At 36.3% G+C, this 24,207-nt stretch overlaps 1 protein-coding gene and 1 pseudogene across 4 annotated transcripts in view; both read left to right on the forward strand.

The window, feature by feature from the left end:
* The first annotated feature begins 16,845 nt into the window (after positions 1 to 16,845).
* LOC118612589 lies at positions 16,846 to 16,963 on the forward strand (annotated as a pseudogene).
* Positions 16,964 to 18,223: 1,260 nt separating this feature from the next.
* The window catches only part of GUCY1A1 (guanylate cyclase 1 soluble subunit alpha 1), a 51,710-nt gene continuing 45,726 nt past the window's right edge, over positions 18,224 to 24,207 (forward strand). Inside the window, exon 1 of one of the 4 annotated variants that reach the window (XM_016138657.2) lies at positions 18,224 to 18,453. The gene's annotated coding sequence lies outside the window, so the exon portion shown is untranslated. The other 3 variants (XM_016138660.2, XM_016138659.2, XM_016138656.2) reach the window with 3 other exon arrangements.

A 24,207-nucleotide genomic window follows, 5' to 3' on the forward strand; every position in this document is an offset into this window, starting at 1 on the left:
CAAGGGTATGTTGTGTTCTAGCAGGAATTTGCTTAGCTCTTCTTAAACCGGTAAGGCAGTTAGATTACTCTCCATCCAATGCTATGAGACTTTAAGCTTAGAAGCAAACCCGAAGAATACAAGCCATGCTTTTTTCTGACTGACTTGAGGCTATCCACTAATAGAGAAGTCCCAAAGACTTATCCAGTCAGAGGAAGAGGTGAAACATTTGTTAACTTTAAATTGCACAGTCATTGATACCTTGGTTTTACAATGAAGACATATTTCCAAAGACAATGTGTCAGATAAATGCTATGATCATTCCATTTTGCATTAGCATTAAGAAGAGATTTGGTAGGTAAGGTCACAAATGAGATTCAGAGTCTGCAAGCTCAAAGCTACTAATTGAATGATTTTCTTTATCTACTTCTTTGTATTGTTTTTGGATATTATTTCAAAATTAACAAAATTAGAAGTCAATTATCTTTAAGTCCTATGTATAAAGTCTGCAAGAAATGAATTATGCGAAATCAGCACAAAAAAGAACTTGTCTGTCAAATTATTTTGTGAGTTTCATACCTGCTATAAGAGTCAGCAATCTATTTTTAGAATGGTACCGATTCTAACTTCTCCAATTTTCTATTTGATTATACAAAGACTGATTCCAGATACTTAACTATAGAATTCACTCTTTATTAATTTTTTTTCTCTCCATCCAACTATTTTAAGTTTCTTCTATTTCTTCTAACTGAAAGGATTAATTTTATCTAAAAAAGCATCTTTATACCAAAGTCAATAAGTCAATCCTGAGATTACATTACTTCGATGAGGCGAACACATATAAAAGACTAGATCTTTGTGTACCTTTTCCAGAGCAACAATGTGAGAAGCCTAAATAAAACATATTGAAGGAAGATTTTTAGTAAGAAATTGTGTGTAGCCTGTTCATTCTCATTAAATTGTTGACTTAGGGTCTGACTTTAAATTCACTGACATTTCTGTTTGCTTACTGTCAGAGACAAATAACAACAATCCTTGCTTAGCAAGGGAAAAAAAAAAAACATATCCAGTCCTTTCCAGAAACATCTGAACTTCCAAAAGTAGGGTGAATGGACTACAGGAAAAAATATATTAGCTCTTGGTCAAAGAAACAATTAATTCAAAACAGATGTAAATGAGGGCTGTCATAAGCATTGGGTTGAGAAGAGAAAAAGGAGAAACAAAAATTGTTTTGTGTTTCAAGAGAGTTTGAGAGATTTCTTTCAAATCTAAAAATCGCAATAAAAAACTCATAAAGTTTAAACAAAAATAAAAGCACTACGACTCTTGAAAAAGGATCAAGACTTTTTTTTCTTCAATAAAATAATCAGCACAGACGAGTGATCTACTATATCAACAATCTCATAATATTTACATTGATGTTGCAACATACAGCAGCGTGTGTACTGAATCACAATAATGCTAAAATTAGGCAACACAGCATATGGTCAAGTGCAAAAGTTATTTTATAGTGTAAGCTTCAATTGAAAACAATATAGATCCATATCATGAAACTGATACTAGATTTAAGATGAAACAGTTATTCCTACTGTTTTGTTTCAATAATTTACATAATTGATTGCATTTAAGTTAATTTTATTATACACAAGAATGCCAAATTAATGTAATTTCATATTTAAACTAAAGAAAATACCACATAATTTTATATGAAATTGTGGTCTATTCCACTAAGAGTCTTCTCTAAAAGTTCAATGAAACCATGATATTATGAATGTATAAAAATGCATTAGGGGATAACTGCTTAATAAACATGATTTTTCATTTGAAAAATATGTCTAGAGAACTATATAAACATGTATGCAAAATGTATTGTAAACTTTTTATCTACTTCGTAAACATCTAAACCATTTGTAATGAATAATAAACTGCTATGGTAGATCATTACCAAATGATCTATATCAGAATTTCAAAATTAATGGAACAAAATTAAAAAAAAGTACTTGAAACCATAAGTTATATTTAGGTATTTGTCAAGAAGCCAGATTCCATGGGTCTTGAATATCTGACCCTTTGGCATCTTCCCACATGATCAGCCCTTTAACCCAGACTTGGAGTAAAGGGAATAACAGTATTTTTTTTTCCTTCTTTGTTTAACTTGGCTTAACTTTCTGTAGAAACTCCTCTTTCCCACAGCCTAATTCCAAACAAATTGTAATGTTAACAATACTATTACCGTGGTGAATTCAGTCATTTTGCCAATTAAACTGATGAAAGGACAACATTAGATACTATTTCCTTTTTAGGTGAGAAAGTAATTAATATTTTCAACCCAAGTTTGACTTATATTCTTACTAATAAATCCCCCCCCCCCCCACATACACACACACTGCACTTGAGCAAAAATTCTCAGTCATGGGGAGTTCTTAACAAAAAACCATGAGGGAGGTAATATCAAATGATCTAGAAAATATATATACCTTTTCCTTCAAAGTAACCAATAAATAACAAAATGCTAGAAAATGAACCACAAACAAAGCTGTGAAATCGTCATTTTTCCAGAGTAAATTTGAAAGGGTCATATGTCTCATTGTTTTTTTGTAGGCCTCAGAGAAATTGAGAAATAATTACAATTCTTAAATTAGGAGAGAACAAAGAAAAAAACTTATCTGTGATATTTTAGGTAGAAATTAAAGAATAATTAAGGGTCGAAGAAGCAAGAGAGTCTAATTCCACATAAGGGAATTGAACATGACCCTGTTGGGTTGGGGGATGCATTATTTCAGCTTTGCTCCAGGTTTGCTTAGTTCATTTGACAGAATAGCAGTAACTGAAAAAAAAAACGTTAAGAGTCTTTCTTAACGGCGCGTGGAGAGTCCAAGGATTTCAGATCCGCTAGACATAACAATAAGTGACCAGCAGGCTATTCTCTGTGTCAGTATTTTTCAAGTTATAGGTTCGTGGGACAGTAAAGTCCCATAAATTATATAAGCAGTGTCTACAGTGGTGCAGGTGAGAAGTTGTAGGTAATGGGTTAGTGATTACATATGATTCATGGTTTGAAATTTTACAATGCTAAAAAAAATGCATCGACTTTGTCTAATCCAACACTTCCCAATTCAACTTCACAAAGAACTTTTCTCTCTGATACTCCCTGCAAGCCACCTCCCCCCACCCCAGTGCCCACCACCACACCCCCCCCCCCAAATCTATTACGATCCACGAGACATAAGTGTCCTGCAAAAATGCATTTTAGTAAGTGATAAACATTATTGGCAGTTGTCTGAACCAGGGATTTAGTGTATTGTTGAAGAAGGAGAAAAATGCTAAGGACTTTAGCTCTCAAGGAAACATTCAGTGGTCTAACAGTATTGATAAAGACTAAAGAAAAGTTTAGGAACTGGGCCACACAGCAGGAGGTGAGCAGAGGGAAAGCTAGCTAAGTTTCATCTGTATTTGCAGCCGCTCCCCAGTGCTAGCATTACAGCCTCAGCTCCACCTGAGACCATCAGGCATTAGATTCTGATAGGATCATCGGTCCCTGGTGCCAGAAAAGTTAGGGACCACTGCTCTATGCTGACCACAGCAGAAAAATGAAATCTTTTCTATCTTTTTTCTGTCTCCAAAGCAGGTATCTAACATTCTTACTCAACGTTGAGTAGTCATAGGGACCGTATTTAAAAACCTTTTTACAATTTATTCATCTAGGTAATTGACTTCAAGATTTCTTTTAAGGCATTAGGTATTTTCTATAACTGTAATTCCTTTACTTTAACGCAGAAAATTAATTTTCCCAATTTAGATATGCTCATAGAGCAAAGCCTGACCCCATTTCAGTCATGAATATTCTTAAATGCAATTGATGCACATAGCAATTCTTTTTAATACAGTACATAAAAATGAAAACCAGGCCCTAGGAAGATTTATTTAATAAGCTTTGCCTTCTCCTGTATATTATAGGAGGGAATAAATGTCTTAGAAGGGCAGAATTGAAAAAATATTGAAGATATTATGATACAGAAAATTGTGAAACATGTGAAATTTTTTGAAGGACTCTTCTGACTTGGAATTGAAGTATTTTATTGCACAATCCTGTAAGTTCCAAAAAACGTTATAAAATAGCATTATTGTAAGCTATCGTTTGTGATCATTTCATTACCTATGTTATTCCTGTATTCTGAAGATCCATGGTGTGGCTGGGAAATGAGCAATCCTCATACTAGTAACAAAAATATCCACTGTTGTTGAGGGAGGTCAGAAGAACACTATCGCATTAGTTTTATGATGCTGTTAAAATTTTACTCACGCCAAAGTCAGGAGAGTTCTCGTTCCCACTACTGGAAGATACTAGGAAACTTCACAGTATAAAAGAAGAAAAGATACACATAATGGACACTATTTAATTCATAGGAAACCTGAGCGTTAGTCTCCGATTTATTTCTTTATTTGTTGTATGGTTCTGGTATCAAGATAGTCCTTTGGACATTCAGATATTTTATTTCTAGACTAGAGGGAATAATATCTCCCATATTGTGATGTGTGGTTTTGTGGCAATTTCATCGTGATAAACATATTTTGAAAAATGCAAGTTTCTATATTTTTAAAAGATATTATTAAATAATAGCTTTCGACAGAACAGAGAAGGGTCTCGTCATCAGTGGGAGGCTGAAGACCTGGCCAGGGGCAGTTTCTTGTTCTCACAATGCAGACACCTGGCTGTCAGCTGCCAAGATTCTTTGTGTGAGAGTCAAAGTTGTCTTAAGTAGGAGTCAAAGTTCTCAAGAGAGCTTCTGATTAGACAAGCTAAACAGACCTCCATGCTTCCTCCCACCTGCAGTCTTGATTGTTTCCACAGAATCTCTCCCTCTGGTTTCCATGAAACTATATCACTGTTATTCAGAGAAGGAGAACAGCTCTGGCTGAATCTTCTCTGCTTCCTTTGCTTGAAGTTCATAGACTTCTCTTTCTTTTCTGCCTGCAAATTTTCTGTTCAGCGTTACACTCCATACTTAGAGACTTCCTCTCCCTAGTCCACATCTTTCATCAGTCCTGGCTTTTCTTCCTTTTATCTCCACTACCTGTTGGATATTTTCCCATGGATGAATTACTGTCTTCTCAAATTCATTATGTTTAAACGAATATTTATAATCTTCTTTCTTCTAACGAAACTTAATGCCATATTATCCCAAACACATACATACTGCCAGCTGTCTACCAGGCTGAAAACCTTAAGTTATTTTTAATTCTTAGTAAACTACTGCTCTAGTTCCTATGTTCTCTTCCAATTCATCTGAGATATCAGTTTCTTCAATTTACTATCCGTTAGTGACCCCATATGCAAAATGAGTAGGATCTGTAAAAGTCCACTGATGGGCTTCCTTTAAAATGTCAACAGCAGTAAGTTTAATGAGGTTTGGAAACTATTTGAGAAATAAGCAAGAGAGAAAGAGAGAGAGAGAGAGAGAGAGAGAGAGAGAGAGAGAGAGAGAGAACGGGTACAGTATAAAAGAGAAGAACTAAAAAGCAATAAGAATGAGATTTTAGAATTTGAAACTGAAAATATAGAAATTATTCTTTTAATACCTTCAAGACATTTAAGAGTGAAGAGAAAAACAAAAGTAGGTTGTAGATTGGAAATAAATATTCATTTAGAAGCTATTACATGAATGATATTTTTCTAGAGAGTCAATAACATATAACACAAACACCTAAAACTATGATGTGATTTTAATGTAAAACTACAATTATCATAAATTCTAGACTAAAATTATACTGCCTAACATCTTTGATAAAAGCACCCATAATAAATAAAAGAGTATATAGATCAGTCAGATTGAGGAAGATGGAGATTCACCAAGCCTCCTTGTAGAACTTCTATAGTTCTATCTGAAATGGAATGACATCCTAAATGTCTCATATTTGTGATCCAAGGGTAAAGTGCCCTTCATGGCTGTGGAGTTGTTACTATATATGACTATTACAGTGAAATTGAACACATTCAAGGGACTCAGGCTAAAATCATAGTGTAGGCTACAATTTATGACTAAAACTTTTCATAGAGCTCTGTAGTTTGCAAATGTGTGGTAATGGAAATGAGATTGGTACCTGTTAGAGGTCAATAATAACAAATTTTTCTTTTGGTGTTCCATTTGTCACCATAGCAAAGAAAACTTCCAAATATCCTTGTCAGTCCCGCAGCTCTGAAGCTGAAAATATTCCACGATATTTGGGGATGTGAGAATTGATTCTACTACTTGTTCTTCATTTATGTATTTATCATTCACTCATACAATACAGCTATTGCATAATATTTTTACACTAAGTACTAAGAGATAGAAATAAAATGATGAAGAAAGAAATGATAGTCACAGAATTGACCCTCTCATAGGGGACAAAAATAACCAAATATAACCAAATCACAATGTCATGCAATGAGTATTATTATGGGAAGTACAGAGTGCTACTGAAAGCTTCACTCAGACAAAGAGTTAGAAAAGAATTGTAAAGAGAATAAAATTTCAACCGAGACACTAGACAAGATTTATCTGGGAAAAGATGGAGAAGAAGACTCTTCCAGGAAGATTTATCAGTAAAAGTAGACTAAGTTATGCTGAGATAACAAAAAGATCTCCAAGTCTCAGTGGTTTATAACTACAAAGGCTTATTTTTCTTTCATTCTGTGTGTTCACCAGGAGTTGGCTGTAGTTCTGCTCCATGTTTTCTTTTCTCCAGGACACAAGATGAATCATCTTCTATCTTGGACATTGCCTGTCTTGTAGCAGAAGACAGATATTATGCTGAAGCACATGCTAGCTCTTAGAGCTAGCATCCATAAGTGACACATGCCACTTCTACTTACATTTCACTGGGCAAAGTAAATCGTGTGGCTAAGTTCACAGGGCAAAAAAGTATTTCCCAATCAACAAGGAAGGTCACTACATTGATAATTGGACTTAATAGCAGAAAAATAAAACTATCCACAAATGGTATAAATTGAGGGATAGATCCAACATTGAACTTTGTGTAGCATAAGACTTGAATTGATTTCAATACAACCTGAGTTTAGATGATGAGGCAGAAAGTGATAAGGCACGAAGTGGGTCAGTGAGCATGAGCCAGATTAGGCAGGCTCTGCTGGCCACATTAAGGAGTGAGAACTTTATTATAAATGCGTTGGGTCACCTTTAATAGCTGACTGGAGTATGGGGACTGACTGGGAGAGAGTCCAGATTGCAGTAAGCTGGGTCAGTTAGAAAGTGTGGACCTTAATTCAGGTGAAATACAATGGCATCTGAATAAAGTCAGTAGGAACGAAAAAAGCCACTAAGATTTAAGAAGTGTTTGGAAAATTAAATTGACAGTGGTTTGACAATGCTTGGATATGAGGGATTAACAAGGAAGAAGTAAGCCTGAAACCCAACTTTTGTTTTGTTCTATAAAGGGCAACATTAATTCCTATACAGAAAGAAAACATAGAGAAGAATAAGATTCGGGAACAAGATGTTAAATCACATTTGGGATGTTTTGAGTCTGGTTCTCTTAGAAGGCTTTTCAGGAGCGGTACCAGAAGATAGGTAAACATTTGGTTCTAAATTTATGAAGAAAGGAAATCTGAGCAAGAAATATAAATCTGGGAGTCATCGGAAAAAGATAAGGAACGACTGATATCATCCAGGGTGACGGTATGAAAGGAAAACAGAGAAAGGACAAAATGATAATGCAGCATGACGCCACATTTTCTACAGTCTATGACTCTGTTTATAGAGGAAGCGTATTCATTCTTGGAGAATAGTCATGGATTGTACTTCCTCAAGATATCCCAAAGCACTCAATGTAAAGTGGTCAGAAATACAAGCTGTGAGTCAGACAGTTTGGGTTCCAGTTCCCAGCTTTGCTCATAGCAATCATGTGTCTTTGGAAAACCTCATAATCAGCTATGTCTTAAATTTTTCTTTTGTAAAACAAGAAAGCTAACACCTCTGCTCCATACTGAACAAGGTTGTCAGGCTTTGCAAAGCTAAATTATGTAGGTGAAAGAGCTTTGCAAAATGAAAAACATCTTTTAAATACAAGTTGACATTATAATGTTCAGTCTATGAGGGGAAATTCCTAAATCTATTTTGAGGTCTCATAAAATATGGAGAAAATGGAAAGTCCTTTGCCAAAACTCGTAAAAGCAAAATTGACAACATTTCTGACATGACTCATTTTTCCTTTGAAAACCAACTATCAGATAAGGGTCAGCTCCTTTTAAATAGAAACTTAAGGAAAATAAAACTTGTAAGAAATCTTTTCAGAATGAGATTGTTCTTTTTCATGTTGCTCATTTTGGAGGTGTCTATTACTTATACATGAGTTAATGTGTTGCCTTAACCCTAACCCTAATTTTAGTATTTTTCCTTTTAGGCAGAAACACTTGAATGGTGTAAATGGGGTAAAATTTCAAATTATGTCACCAAATTACCAGTGATCTCTCTTGTGGAGCTTTCAGTGTTAACCAAAAGTTTTGAACATCCTTATACTTATTAGAAAATTAATTCCAGAGGACTTGTGAAGATATGAGAGATGAGAGACCAGGAGTTAGAGTATTTACACTACCAATGGCCCAGTTACTGTGATTTGTCATGATTGGTTGTGAAATGTGTTCAAAATTTTACTAATTTTATCAAAACAGTCAAGTATATGAAAGATTTGCTTGAAAAAGAAATTAGAGTCAAGGTTATCCCTACAATAGTGTTACCCTCATTTGCATCTCAAAATGTTTTCTTAAGTAAGAGATGAGAAATGACACTACAGAAAGCACCCTTAGGACTCCGTCAAACCTGTGCTCTATCTTGTTTATACCACAGTCTTCAACAGAAGCAGACTCATGTGTGCGTGGGGTATGGTGCATGTCATTTTCTGTGTTGGGTAGACAAGGGAAGAGCAGCTTTACTCTGAACAATAAATTAGACTCTCAAATATAAAGTAGCCAAGGGAAGTTCAGACTTTTGTTTAAGAATGGGAAAAAGAAGAAAACTTTGAGATCCAGAGTCAAGGGCAGGAGATTCATATTGGCAGCTGTTTCTGGCCTGACTCAATGGTCCTTTTGGCCACCTTTCCATGATTACCACAAGGAAAGGTGCTAACTGGGCCACTCATATCAGTTCAGCCCTCAAGGGAATGAATTCAACATCAAAGTTCTAACTCTAAAGTGACTATATATGCTTTATTCTTCTATCTAATCATTAAATATTTATTAATTTCTAATGAATAAGACATAGTACTTATCTTTAAAGAGCATTGAGACAAGTAGTGAGGACAGATGTAAATAAAATACTTCAATATAGTATCCTAAGTATTAAATGCATATATGAACAAAAAAGACAAATAACATGCTCAACACTTGTTCAGGGTTTGAGTGTAGAATGGGAAGACCTCACGCAGGTGAGGTGGGTGGGATCCAAAATAATGTCAATACCGCTCTTGTCCTCTCTAATCACTGGAGTACAAGAAGAAATCTTCATAGAGGCTCTGCAAGGGACTGAGGCTGGGGCTTCCTCAAGACAGTGCCAGCTTTACCTATACCCTGGAGGTGGCAATGCCTTCTGGGAAGAAGTACAGATATATAAGATAGTGTAATGCCACAGGGGTCCAAAGAGGATGTGGAGATAAAAGAATGAGATCTCCGACTTCTCCCTGGACCATGGTGCTTTTAAACACAGATCAGAATCATATATATTACCAAATCCACTATTTCTTTCTTCCTGCGGTCTCTACACCAGCTACATATATCTCCTTTTAGCTCTTCCAACATGCTGTGTTTCCTGTCCTGTCCTGGCTCCTGCATATACTGTTCCTTTTGTTAAAACACTCTTCCTTCCCCAACACTCCATTTATTTCCTATGCACACGTCACACCTCAGCTTCAACTTCAGTCCCTCTGGGAGATTCCCTAACCACATTACCGCTTCCCACCTGCCAACATCAGATTCCCCTTTATAAGTTCTCATACTTTTCTGTACTTTCCTTTCATAGCACTTAGGCTGTTTTAAATAATATATTTGGTTACTATGTCCCATCTCACTAACTATGGAGCAGTGGGCAAAATATTAAACTTTTTTGCTCACCATTGTATTTTGTTAATGTGTATTTAGTCTCCACTTTATTTAATAATAATTTAAAAAGATAGCATATGGTTAAATCAAGTTGAAAAAGTTTTGTTTGACATTCTCTGTTATTGCTCCTACTTTAGTGACACCCTCTATTTTTTAATCTCAACGTGGATGTTTTAGTTCTTTTAGAATTCAAAGAACATATTCCATGTATTCTATAATCTCAAATACCCAAAGAAAAATGATTTTTGCTTTTCTAACAGTAAGACTTAAAGGAAAAATCCTTAAAGTCTACTTTTTCATCTTTGCTGTTCTTTTGATATATCTAACTTGGCAGCTATATATTTTTTTTTCTGAGAAAGAAAAGACTTGTGAGCCGTAGGCTCTTCTAATGTGAGACAGAGGAAATTTCTGCTACAAACAGAGGAAGTCAGATGTTTCCTTTTCCATAATTTCTAAGAAAATTATTACTGCTAATATCTATTCCCACCTAGGAATAAAAGTGATTTAGTACAAACCCAAGAAAATTCCTCATCACAGAAATATATTTGTTCTACTTAGAGAAATAGATGGTAAACAATATTCTTATCAACTTGATGGGGGATATTTTCTCTTTGTACATAATAGAGATAAGTATACTTTAGTTATTGGTAAGTCTATACATTTGATGCTAATGCAAGGACATGATTTCATATTTATCAAATATTTGAATCTTGTAATGATAACTAGATAATGAGTCTTTGTAGAGGGTTCAGAAGGCATTAAGGTCAAATACTTGCACAGGACTTTATAATTGCAGGTGCTCGAGTCTTCCCATATAAATTATAGTCCAAGTCAAACAGTTTTGAGAGTGCAAGAGGATACAAAAGTTATTGAAATTATATAATTTTTGAAGTGTGTAAATTTTTTCTAAGAAGACTGTTTTGGTTTATTGTGGATAGATATTTCTTTTCAAGATATCTATTTGCAAAAACATTTTTATCTTAAATTAAAGGTAACATCTGTAAAAATTATAGGAAAACGATATTTCAATCCCATTTATATTGACTCTCTTGAATATAGCATAAGCAGAAGTTTCAGCTCTGACATGTAAAGAACATGGAAGCTGTCACTTCCATCTTTAAATCAACTACTTTTTTAGAATTACCAGAGAACTGAGGTGGCATAGCAAACTACACTCCTGAAATATGAACAGATAGGAGAATCCAGGGTATCATAGCTAAGATTTGCTTACTAATAGACATAAAATGATAGGAACATTTAAATGGCAATTTGGATGAATTTCTGAATGCTGACAACAGACTGAAGTGAGAATGAGAAACTCCTTAGACCACAGTCTTAGAAGTGTCCCAACACTTCTTGTGTCCTGTCGGGTTCTTATGGTGACGGTCCAGGAAATATGTCTTCTTAGCTGTGGTAGAGTGAGAGTCATAGTGAAGTTTTGTCAGTCCTTTTTCCATAACAAAAATTGCTAATTAAAGAGATACACAGAGACATATAAATATGTAAGTATGCATATGTTATATATATAATGGACATATAATGGAGTTTTATAAATTATGTAGAAAGTTATGTGTATTTACATGTACTGAATTATGTAATGAGCATGTAATACATTATGTTTTATATATAATGTATATAGAGATCCATCTAATTGTCATTCCATTATAGATTTTTTTTCTGGTTGCTTTTAAGATTTCTTTATCTTTGGTTAGACATTTATCAAATACATTTATGACCGAATTTAAAAAAGGATTTATTTATTCTTCTTGTAAATTGTTGAGCAAACAAGAGGATGGATGATTGAATTAAATTCTGCAAAACCTAAGCCATTGTCCCTTTTAATATTGTCTTTCTACTAAATCTCTATTCTTTTGGTAGTACCCTTCGTACCTCATAACTTATTTCTATTTCATCAACTCTGTCTAAATTCTGATTATTTCTTTAGATCTATTGTCTAGTTAATTAACATTCTCTTCACATTTATTTAATCTGCTATTTAACTCGTCCATAAGATTTTATTTTTAATTATTATACTTTTTTTCATTTGTGGAAGTTCTCTTTGGTTCTAGTTTAAAGTTGGTCAAACTTTATATTCCAGTTTCTCTCATACTCTGAATACATTTTATTTTAAAAATGTATTACACATACTTATTGCATACCTATTTTGTATAATTTCTTCTTTTGTAGTCTTTGCAGGTCTTTGAATTTATTAAATATTTCTTTCTATTACTTATGGTGGCATTTTCTCTCATATATTTGGTTACTTCCTTATAAACTCATTTTTCCTGGGACTTTATCTGTAGAAATTATTTGAAGACCTTCTCTAAAGTGGATTCTCTAGCGAAGATTTGTGTTTGTTTCTGTGAGGCTCCTGCAGCATTCCCAATACATGACCTCTTTAAAATAAAGATTCTGCCTGAGGATTTTCAAGCCACTGTATTTGTATAAATTTTCAGGGCAAAACTGGGGAACTGTAGGTTTGGGATCAAGAATACTCAAGAGAGACTTGTTTTTTCCCACGCTCCATTCTGACTGTATACCTAAAAAGAGAAAGCACCTGTGTGAAAATAGCCCCCTCCGAGTTGTACTACGTAAACTATGTATGTTGTTTCCTATTTGTATTTGGTTTTGTCTTCTCTTTCCCTTCCACATGTTGGAAAGACATTATTTCCCTTTGATAATATTGTCAACTGTTTAAATAAACTATTATATAAATATAAGAACTGCAGCCATAATTGTCATTTTCATAAAATGAGATTCCAGCAAGTCTGTCTCTACATAATTTGCCTTTTCTTTATGTCAAAACAGAGTTCTCTTTACTCTAAAACTTGAATTAGTTTCTCTTTTTAAACCAAGGCATAAGATATGCCAATTGGCCCCATCTGGCGAGACCGTCATGGAAGAGCATCTCATTCTCCTTGGCTGCCTTTTGCAGGTTTGAGATCTATGTGCTTCACTTATTCCAGAAGGAGAAGCATACATGAAACACTCTTCAGAGCGAGGCTTGAAGAAAACATCTTGCTTGGCCTCAGAGGTAAAGTGAAAATCAAAAGCAAAATTGATACCCATGCATTAGACTCGTTAGAACATTAGTACAACACATCGCCACTTGGGGCCTGTCCCGTGTAAGAATAATGAAAATCACCAAGTCTTACTCCCACAGGTTGCTGAGTGAGAAGCATATGATCTTTCTCATATCAGCTTTAAAGTATAAAAGTATAATAAAAAATTTTTAGCTGTTATAATATTTAAAAAGAGAGTGGGCACTTTACTGAGTAACTAACACTTTTTGTTTCTTTCACCATTATTTGAAAAGTTGCGAACATGTCTTTCCACACAGATAGCTCTCTTTTCTATAAGTTGTTAGGAGTGTTGCTTGGGAAAGCTTCTGTTAAAATTAAAGGGCTCATAGATGTTTACATATTTAGATTCACTAGATTCACATATGAAAATTCTTCTCAGTGTCTTTAAATAAATGCTTTTCTCTAAAAGTGGTAATCTATGAGGGTTTTTTTTTTTTAACTCTATTCAATTCAGTATGGCAGGATCCCCTCAACTAGTAGACTGTCATTCTGTTGAGAAAGATGCTTAGACACTTTGCCTATAGGAGCCCTGTGGTTGTTCATTAGCCAATGCCTAGAGATAGAACCTGTTAAGGTATGCAAAAAGAATTCCATCAGTGATTTCTTTTTTTTTTTTAATGTCTTACCAGGAAAGGAAACATGAACAAGTCAACCTTTATGTCATTTTGAAGAATTGAGAGAAAATTACCCTAAACTGTTTTCTTAATATTTTCTTCTTTAAATATCTTTATTGAATAATTCTTAAAACGATGCTTTGCCTACCTGCTTCAGTAAACTTCCACCTTCCCTTCCTTCCACCCTTACTTCCTTCCTTCTTTCTTTTATTCTCATTAAATATATTGAAGTCTATAGGATACCATTTTGGTCTCCTTTTGTAACAAACAATTTATGGAATATTAGTGCTGTATAGTGATGTTAGGGATAAAAGAGTCAATATAACTATTAATTTAGGACACAAAATAAAAATTTATATTATAAGTTTAGAAGATTTTTTAAATATGAGAATCCATAAAGTCTCTCAGTATCCCCAAAGTATGAGGACATTATATTTACCCAGGAAAGGATGACATGGCATCTTTTGCAATCTAGATAAGCTGAGGATTTTCTAAATCTCCAACCTCTGGTTCCTTTTGCTTAATAGTTTTTCCTTCAATCTCTGTTTCCTCTCACATTGTACAATAAGCATCAAGAAGAACCCAGGAAATGCCTTCAGCACTTTGCTTAGCATTTTTCTCCTTAAATATCCAAATTCATTATTTTTGTCACAGCAGACTACCATTCAGCTTAGATCTGCCACTGTATCATAAGGATATCCTTTCCTCTATTTCCAATAATGGTGGTTCCTCATTTCCATCTGTGTCCTTACTGGGAGCTCTTTTAACATTCCTATTTCTACCAGCATTCCTTTTGTGACATATTAATAATTATCTCAGAGGACATAGATTTTCTCTACCATGGCTTCCAATTCTCTACTATGCTTCTGCGTCCTTAGCAGAGTCAACATCCATATTCTTTCCTACAGTGCATTTGAAGCAACCTAGGCTTTTTAAAAATCACGCTCCACAGAATTCTTCCAGCCTTTGCCATTTCTCCATCCCAAAGCTACTTTCACATCATTAGGTATTTGTTACACCAGCACCCCGCCTCCCAGTAACAAAATCTGTATTACTTGCCTATTGCTGTTGTAACAAAACCCATAAAACTAGTTACTTAAAACAACATGAATGTGGGATCCTGCATTTCTGGAGGTCAGGAGTTTGAAACAAGCCTCACTGGAGTAAAATCAAAGTGTCGGCAGGGCTGTGTTCCTTTGTAGAGGCTCTAAGGGAGAATCGGTTTTCCAGCCTGATCGAGCTTCTAGAGGCTGCACACATCCCTTGGTAATTACCCCCTTCCATCTTCAAAGCCAGCAATTACTGGTTGAGTCTTTCTCACATCGCATCACTCACTCTCTCTCTCTGACTCTGACCCTGACCCCCTTGCGTTGATCTTTCATCTATAAGAACCCTGTGATTACAATGGGCCCACATAGATAATCTAGGATAATTTCCCCGTCTCAGGGTCAGTTGATTAGCAATCCTAATTCTATGTGCAACTTTAATTCCCTCTTGCCACATGCCATGTAACATGATGTGTTCACTGGTTTCTGAGATAGGGTTATGGATATCTTTGGGCCACTCCATTTACTGCTAATAAATACCATCCGTTCTGAGAAAATATAATGAAAAACATTTCTGTCACCATTAGAACCTCTTAAAGTCCAAGCTGTTTCATGAATGTCCTACTGGGAGTAGAAATTTAGGGAGTCCAACCTCACATAGTCTACTTTTCCTAATTAAAACTTGGCATTCCAAAAGAGACATTTTGGAATGCTAACATGGTCCCAGTAGGTATAAGTTACCAGTGTAAAATTTATCTAACAAGATATATTTGAAATAAATCGAAAGCAAATAATCTTAAGAAGAGGGGAATAAAAGTTATAAAGAGGAAAAATGATAGCGAAGTTTATTTTTTCTTTTTGTGTTTGACAAGTTATCCAATTTGACAAATAATAAAATCAGTGATTTGTTTGCTAAAAAATAAAATTCTGCTCCCGACCCATAAGAAAAAAATATTTAATAGTGTATAATGGTTCCCTTACTTCCTCCCTTCTGCTACATTGCTCTCTCCACCTATCTCTCAATTCCTTTTGGTTTATGAACTTGTGGTTTTGGTTTATGAACTGGACCAAGAAGCCAATTGTGATTGATCTATTAGTCCCGTCACTATATTTGAACTGATATGGTAATAATATCCTAGAAGAAAGAAAGGTGCTAGTTCTAAAAATCCTTAGGTTTAGAGAGATTCCTATAACCAGTTTCCAGATGTAGCATATTTAGTGAGTTAATTGTAGATCAATATTTCTCAAACTTTAATATGCAGAAGAATCATATCCCTGGTTGACATTGTCATTTGCAAATGTGTAAAGAATACACATTTGAATGATTTAGTGCTGTTGTCAATTGCGAGTACAGGAATAACAAAACATCTGGAGAGAAAAAACTTGAGCTGTTCTGTCTAAGCCTACCAGTTACCTAGGATTACTTTAAACTGAATACTTGTCCTTGTTAAGATTTTTATTAAACCAGCATGACAACTTTTCTATTCTGAATATAGTTGAGGCAAGCAGATTTTAATCTACACATCACCTGTAAGACAGAAGAATGGAACTGGACAAAGATGAAATATTCAGGTCTTTATTTATCTACCCAACAATCATTCTACTGAATCCCCGTTAAGAACCATGTTCATTGCCAGGCACCTAAGCTGCAAAGATTACTTCCCTATGTGCAAAAGATTACCTCCCCAATTCAAAAGTACTCTCAATACTCTTTTAGGGTATATCAAATAGCCAGATTGTTTTTCATAATGACCTTTTGAAGGTTCTGGTCGCCCTTAACCCTAGATCGGTTGTTTTTCCCACATAGCTCTTTGCCTGATACTCGCAAAGGATGGGAGAATATAAGACACTCTCTAACCCCTGGCAGAAATTACTGAGGTTAAATGAAATACTTATCAAGGATTATGGTGTGGTGTAGAATTTGAAGATGGTAAAATCAGAAATTAATAGTTTTAGCAAGTCACATTCCAGGATGAAAAGAATATTGGCAAAAGTAATGCTGGAAGAGGAAAAAAAAAAACAGGTTTTAAGTCTATGGCCATGCTACCCTGAATGTGCTGGATCTGTCTGATCTCAGAAGCTAAGCAGGGCCAGACCTGGTTAGTACTTGGATGGGAGACCACCTAGGAAGACCAGGTGCTGTAGGCATGAAAACAAAACAAAACAAAACAAAACAGGTTTTATACAAGCCTGCAGTGTATGACAACTAGAGGTCAGGCAAATGAGGCCATTTGGACTCAAAGGATCTTTCCACTTTATCATCTGTCTAGCTATCCATCAATCATCTATTATCTATTTAATGTACTTTAAATCTCTATCAAAAGGTACTACTTCCTGTTTCTTGAATATCCATGTAACAGCTTCACATCTCCATGCTTTTGATCACAAGTTTTCCTTGGACTAAAAACAGAACGAAACAAAAACAAACTTCTTTTTTTTCTTTTCTCAAATATGACCAATCTTTGAAGCCCTAACTCTAATTCTCTTCTATCATGAAGTATTTCGTCTGATCAAAAAAATATTTCTTCTGTGCATTCACATCATTAAATTTATTTTTTTAAAAATAGTATGAGATTCTCTTTTAATTATGTTAGTGGGTATTTCTTTATATTTTTTTCTTCTAAGTCTTAAATTCTAGTTACTCTGAGGAGAGAATCCCTACTGACCTAAAAGAATGCCATGGTTGAGAGTAGAGGAAGAAAAGTTTCAGAGGTGGCAGAACCAAAAATTGCAATCTTATAGGTATAAACTTTTGCCCGATATTCAAACAAAGCTTATTTAAATATCTTTTTATCCTAAATGTCCTCTTTTTTCCCCCAGCTATTCTGACCATGAGAAGAGCACAGCAGACAGAGTAGGAGAAAACTTTGCAAATGTCTAAAATGGGATCAGAGTATATGTGATGGGTTTGGGGAGAAATATAATTGGAGATAACCATGAACAATTTGTCTCAAAATTCTCAGGTTTGAAGAAGGATCACATAATAATCATGATTAATTGTGAATTCAGAAGGAAAAAAGCATAATGAGATCTTTTTAAAAGTCAGAAAGGTGACTCAAAAACAGTATCAGGACTTATTTTTTTTGTGCTGGGATACACACAATTACACTCTCCCTTCCGCCTTCGAATACAACTAAATGTACTGAACCAAGCAGAATCGAGACCTTACTGGAAAGAAGTAAATACTCTACAAGCATAGAATTGCATTTGCAAAGGAGTAGACGGGCTTTAGATCTGAAAACCAGGACAAGAAAACCATCCATGCAGATATCAGTTTCCCAGCAGAAATGTTGTAATTTATTTATTTATTTTTAAGTAAGCCAAATTTTCCATACGCTCCCTCCCTCTTTTTTCCTTTCTCTTCCTTTGTCCCTGTCCCCTCTGCTGGGCGGGCGATTGGGTAGTTGGAGGGCCCTGGACTCAGTTCCTCAGCACCAGTCTGGACTTAGTGGGTGGGACTCAGCACACAGCTAGTTGTCCAGAAACACGTTTCTCTGCAGTTCTCCTTCACTTTTGCTGCATCAGACCCGAAGCAAAAAGCAAACAGCAGCTGTGGAGCTGCCGCGAGCGACCTACACCTGCCGGGGAAGGAGCTCAGCCAGCAGCTTGGAGCCCCGGCCCTGAGTGACCTCACTATGGTGCGTTTTAGCCGCTACTTTCTTTTTCAGTCTTTCGGTGCAGGGAAGGGGAGGGGTTCTGAAAAGAAGTCGAGTGCAGTAGGAAAGAAACCGACTAGATCCTTTGGGGTCATCAGAAAGAAAGATACGGAGACACAGGGAGAGACCGTGATCAGAAAGGTCCGAGCGTTTGAAGCTGCGCGGGAATCGGGTTCGCTAGGCACGTCGCGCCCCGCCCAGCCTGTTGAGCAGGTAGACAGGAGTGATCGCAAGCGACCGCGTGTACGGTGGGTGCACTCGTTCGGGAACCGACAGGTGCCACCGCGGGGTCCCCTTTCCCGCTCACCGCCTCCCGCCCTTGACGCCCACTCTCTGCGTTCGCAGTGCGGATTTGCGAGGCACGCCCTGGAGCTGCTGGAAATCCAGAAACGCAGGCCCATGCTCTGCGAGGTCCCCGCGTAAGTGGTCGCTGCGCACCCACGCGGGTCAGGGCACCCCAGAGGGACAGTCCCTGTCTCTGGGCCCCTGTCCTGGGCTGGTCCTCCATCCCGCCCTGGGAAGCCTTCCCTGCTGTCTCTGCTGCCCAGCCCTGGGGGGGCCGGGGCCCTGTTCCCACGCAGAGGAGGAGCAAAGGAGCAAAGCAGACGGCTCCCGGGGGCCGGGCGTAGGGCCCCGGGGACCTTCGACGCCCGAGGGAGGAGGACTGACGGGGGGTGCGCGCCGAACCACCGCTCCCGCGGCTGCGCTCGCGGATCGCTGGCGTGAGAACGCGCGGGGCGCGCGGGGGCCGCTGCTCTCCCACGGCTGGGGCGCGGGGGCCGCGCGGCCAGCCAGCCCAGCGCTGCGCTGCGGCCTCCCGCCCGCGCGAAGGCGAGCTGGAACAGCAAAGGGACGCTGGGACCTTAGAGCCAGCCGGGCTGGAGGCCGCGCCTGGGCTTTTGCGGAACTTCATTTCGCCCGCTTCGCCGTGGGCGAGCGATTCGCCCTCTTCGAGAGCAACAACTACGATCGCTGTATTGCTCAGAGAAAGCAGACAGCAAACTTCTAGTGGGGCTGCTCGGGGCTCGACCGAAGAGTAAGTGTGTGTGTGTGTGTGTGTGTGTGTGTGTGTGTGTGTGTGTGTGTGTGTGTGTGTGTGTGTGTGTTACTGCTTAGCAGTCTAATTTCTGTTTTCATTATGACTGCTGCACCTGAGGAAACGATGAGCAAGGGGTCACCACCATCTCTATGCGTCTGTACTCGGTGGGCTGGGCATCCTCACTGTGACATTAATGTGAGGGGCTTCGTGCCAATGTGGTCATGCTATGGATTTCTTGCGTCTTTTTTTACTCTCACTTGTTTTCAATGTTTGTCCCTTCATTTTGCACTTGATAAACCGTTTACAGATTCTTAAGTAAACCAGCTCACTTAATGGTGACTGGACCAACATACTGAAAACCCCGCTGAAATAGAACAAGCCATGTATATACATATATTTTTAAATTAGAGCTTCATTTATAACATACCAGTAGTGATTTTTCAGGATTAGTCCTCTAATGGTGATTTCATTAAATGTCTATCTACCTAATAGAGCTAGGCTTGGTAGGAACATCGTTAATTAACCCTCTGGTTCCATGTAGATTAATGTCGAAGCACTTAATGATATATACAAATGTTATGAATTGGTTTATAATGTAGAAGTAATCTGTTGCTTTTCCTAAAATAGCTATATCGCTTTTTTTTTTCTTCTGCTGTGATCATTTCAGGTAGTATATTATGAAGAGTGGTGAAAATCATTAACAACATAACAGCCATATAGATGTCTAAAATTGCAAAGCAAACCCTAATTTCTCAAAAAGCCATATAAACTTTTAAACTTTTTCAGTGGAGATTGTCTGTATGGTCTGTGCTGTGTTTGGTTACTAAACCACTCCCTGCATCTAAAGATCTGCTTCAGGGGGTCATGAAGTCCCTGGAGTTGTATTAAACATTTGAGTTGCTGCATATCTAGAAAGACAGTGTGGAGTCTTCAAAGAGATCTGTGACCCAATAGGAAAATAAGAATGATGAAGTTAAAATATATAAGCTACACTTTTTCTTGTCAAAACAGTAGGATCTCTCCATAAAGTCTGAAGACATAAAATGGCAGGAAAAATTCTAGAATAATTAGTGTTACAATAATTAAACATTTCATATAAAATGGACCCACTTGTATGTTTTCAAATCTACCAGTTAGGAAACTTAGGCAGATAAAGTTTATTTGGTAGAAATTTGTAATTAATAGATAGATGGGTATTTTCTGTTTCTTCCTGTACTGTAAGCACTCTTTTTAGTATATTTCAGAATAAATAAATAAATAAAATTATTATTTTTTCTTTCATTGAATATAAATAGCCCATTTCTAGGTGTCCGGGTAGAAAATAACATATCTAAGACAGTTTTATGTTATTTAGAGAAATTAGAAGAAAATATAAAGATATTTTATTTCTATCTGGACACCAAAAGAATAAGAAATGTGGGGAACTTCACAATGCTTAGTACTGATATCTCTTATAACTATGGTTTATTAAACAATCTTGCTTGAAGGCATTATTTTGAAAACTTTAATATTATATTGTACTAAGACTAAAGAAGTAAGTAATAACCAAAATTAAATTATTTCTATTAAGAATACATCGATAAAATATTTTCGTGATTACATGTCAAGAGTTTTGTGATATTTTTCAAACAAAAAATCTTGAGCTCACATTACTGATTTGATGAATAAAAATATTGCATAACCTTGAATCTTGTCAGAAACCATTCAAGGGAAATTAAATTCTGTATTTACATGTGTAGGTTGCATTTGACAAAAATTAATATGAGTGTGTAGGGGAGACAGAACTTACATTTTTAAAAGTTAGTTTAAAACATATGTACCCTCAAAGTTTCTAATTAACCTTTACCCAGAAATAGATAAAAATCAAATTAGCCTCGAGAATAAAATCTCTCCAAGAGAAATGGAAAGATAAATCAGTATTTGAATAAACCAAGATAAAAAATATATATTGATGGGAAAAAATTTTGGAGGAAATGTTATTCAGAATATTTTCTGTGTCAGATTTGCTAGGAAGTTGCTTAACTTTTATTTGCTAGAATATATAACTTTTATGGCACTGATTTTTTATATCACTTAAATTATAAATATTTAACCAAACAACTTTAATATTACTATTTATTACTTTTCTGTATATTTGAAACAGGTATTTTTCTTTCTAAAAATATCAATAATTTCAATGGTGTTTAGTCTCAAGGCCACGCAGGTTTATAAAGTATCTATTAGGTGCCTGTGCAATAGTTTTGTTTTGGGTATCTCTATCTAGATCTGATACAAGAAGCGAGAAAGGCTTTTTGGCAATTCTTAGGCCTTTAGATGAACAAATTTAGTTGCTCATTGACTAGTGGTTTGGGGTTAGAGTAAATTTTTGGCTACCCTGAATCACAATTGCTTCTTTTTTTCTCAAAGAGTTTGGAAGTATCTGACCTATTTCATATATTTTTCTCTCCACTGGGTTCAGGTCAAAAACCTTTATCTTCCTATAGCCTTGAGGCTTATAGAGTATGAATAGAATTAGTTGCAAGGATTCAGTAGCTTTAGGCCAGCTCCCTCCTCATCCTATACTATAGTAGGAGAGAACAACTGCCTTATAAAACTTGAGGGGCTCTGGGGTATGATTCTCCCTTGCCACAAATGTGATTCTCACTAACTTTGCTTACCTGGACTGCCATCTGGCCATTAATAATCTTTTATTAAAATGAACTTTCCCTTTCTGAAAATCAAAGGCAACTCAATAATTAACTCCCATACCACTTCCTCCTTCTCACCGTAGTAGGAATTAGCAAGAAGCCAACAGAAGACAATGAATACCCTGAGGAAAGGAAGTTGGGCAGACCAAGGGAAATTTCTTAATCCTAAAATATTTTCCAGATTTTACCTATCTACATATCCCCAATTGCTACTCTGTATTATATTAAAAATAACTGTTTAGATGTCCATATCTCTTCTCAAACTCAAATCTCCCTAAGGATATTCATCATTAGGCTCAGTGCCTGGCACATAATAGGCATCTCATAAGCCTATTATATCTTTGTAATTATTGAATTAAGGTGTTTGTTTGTTTGTTTTATACCTTGATGCTACAGGTTGTTCTATTGAAGAATAAGATTTAAAGAATATTTGTTTTGCAATGACCCTCCATGGAATATTACAGTCTCCTCTCATACAGCTTGCAGTCTGCTCAGAACTGCTTGTAAACTGTTATTTCTTTCACCATAGTCCAACTACCTTTTGTATTTCCAAGTTTACAACCTTCATTAGTGTTATTCTCTCCTTATTACCAGTGCTTATTGACCTCCCTAAATATTCTACTTTCTTTGGGAATCTAAAACAACAGAGGTTTTTCTTTCTATACATTAATCAGCTGTAATTGCTCAGGACTTCATTCAGCGTCTGCACGTTTGGCTTTCACAGGACCTTAACCTGCCCGATTTCCCTTTGGGAATCCACTGGCGTCCACCCACTTGAGCCTTCATATCTCTCAGGATTGCTCCCGCTGAAAATGTTAAGACTCTCACATTTCTGACTTCGGCATCCTGTCTTTCTAATAACTTCATTCTCCACTAATCGACATCCTCTTCTTCCATTATTTTTCCTTGGCCACACCCAATTTTCTCATATTTTCATCTTTACTTATCACACTCGTCTTGGACAGCAATGTCAGCTCTGCTCCAGCCTTCAGATCTTTTGCCACTAGAACCCAATTCTCTAATTTCAGTTTAAGGAATGGCTAACAGTGCTAAGAATTTGTTTTATCTTTCTTGGCTAATTTTATGTCAAAATCTCCATAGTACATGTTTCAGATTTTCTTAGGCTTTCCAGTCCACTCAAATTATCCGTACTCTTTTCATCAAATAAGCTGATGACCTTATTTCTTAGTTCACAGAGTACGTGAACACTCACTGCAATTAAATTTAATCTTTACCTTTAGTTGGCCTGTTGTTCCGGAAGGTCAAGATAGTTTTGGAATCTGATTCCATAATACAGATTAGCAATTCTTCCCAGTGTAGAGGCATGTACAGATTTGATTAGGATATAATATAATTCATGCAAGTAACTGTGTAAAAGGCTGAACTGGAAGGACATTTGGCATGATCCTAGCCACCTTCCTTTTGTTTTTACATAAGTCCAGGAATTAGTCCTCCTCATAAGGCTGTTCTACCAGTTATATAATCAAGTAACTCTCTTTCTCAGAGTTTGCATTTGTTTGTGTGGCCCAGGAGTATACTACGACAGAATTGGTCAAATTCCTTGCTAAAATGCGTTTCTGCTTTCTTTAGAATAGATATCGAGTAACCCTATTAAAACCAAGAGGAAATAATACCCAGTTCGTTTATAAATGATATGTCCCTTGCAACCTCTCGCTAGCTTATAAGGAAAGACCCTTCACATTTTGAGTGCTCACATACCATAGTTTTAAGATTCTCTTGGGAACTGTGCCTGGAATTAATGTCAAGCTCTTTAGGCTAGACTTGCTGGAATCCACTTTCTCTATTTTGAAAATTAAGGCAATGGCTAGATTCTTTGTACCTTATCAACCTTCTACTCATTATAATACCTTGCAGAGATGATTTTAGTGCTTTCCTTATCTCATCCACATATGCTTTTAGTACTTTGAAATGTAATTTATCCAAATTAGTGCGCTTAAACTTGTTTAAAACATTTAATATTTAATACATACTATATCTTTGACCTTTAAA

This window comes from Rousettus aegyptiacus, unplaced genomic scaffold (genome assembly GCF_014176215.1).
Source record: "Rousettus aegyptiacus isolate mRouAeg1 unplaced genomic scaffold, mRouAeg1.p scaffold_m13_p_16, whole genome shotgun sequence".
Taxonomy (NCBI): Eukaryota; Metazoa; Chordata; class Mammalia; order Chiroptera; family Pteropodidae; genus Rousettus; species Rousettus aegyptiacus.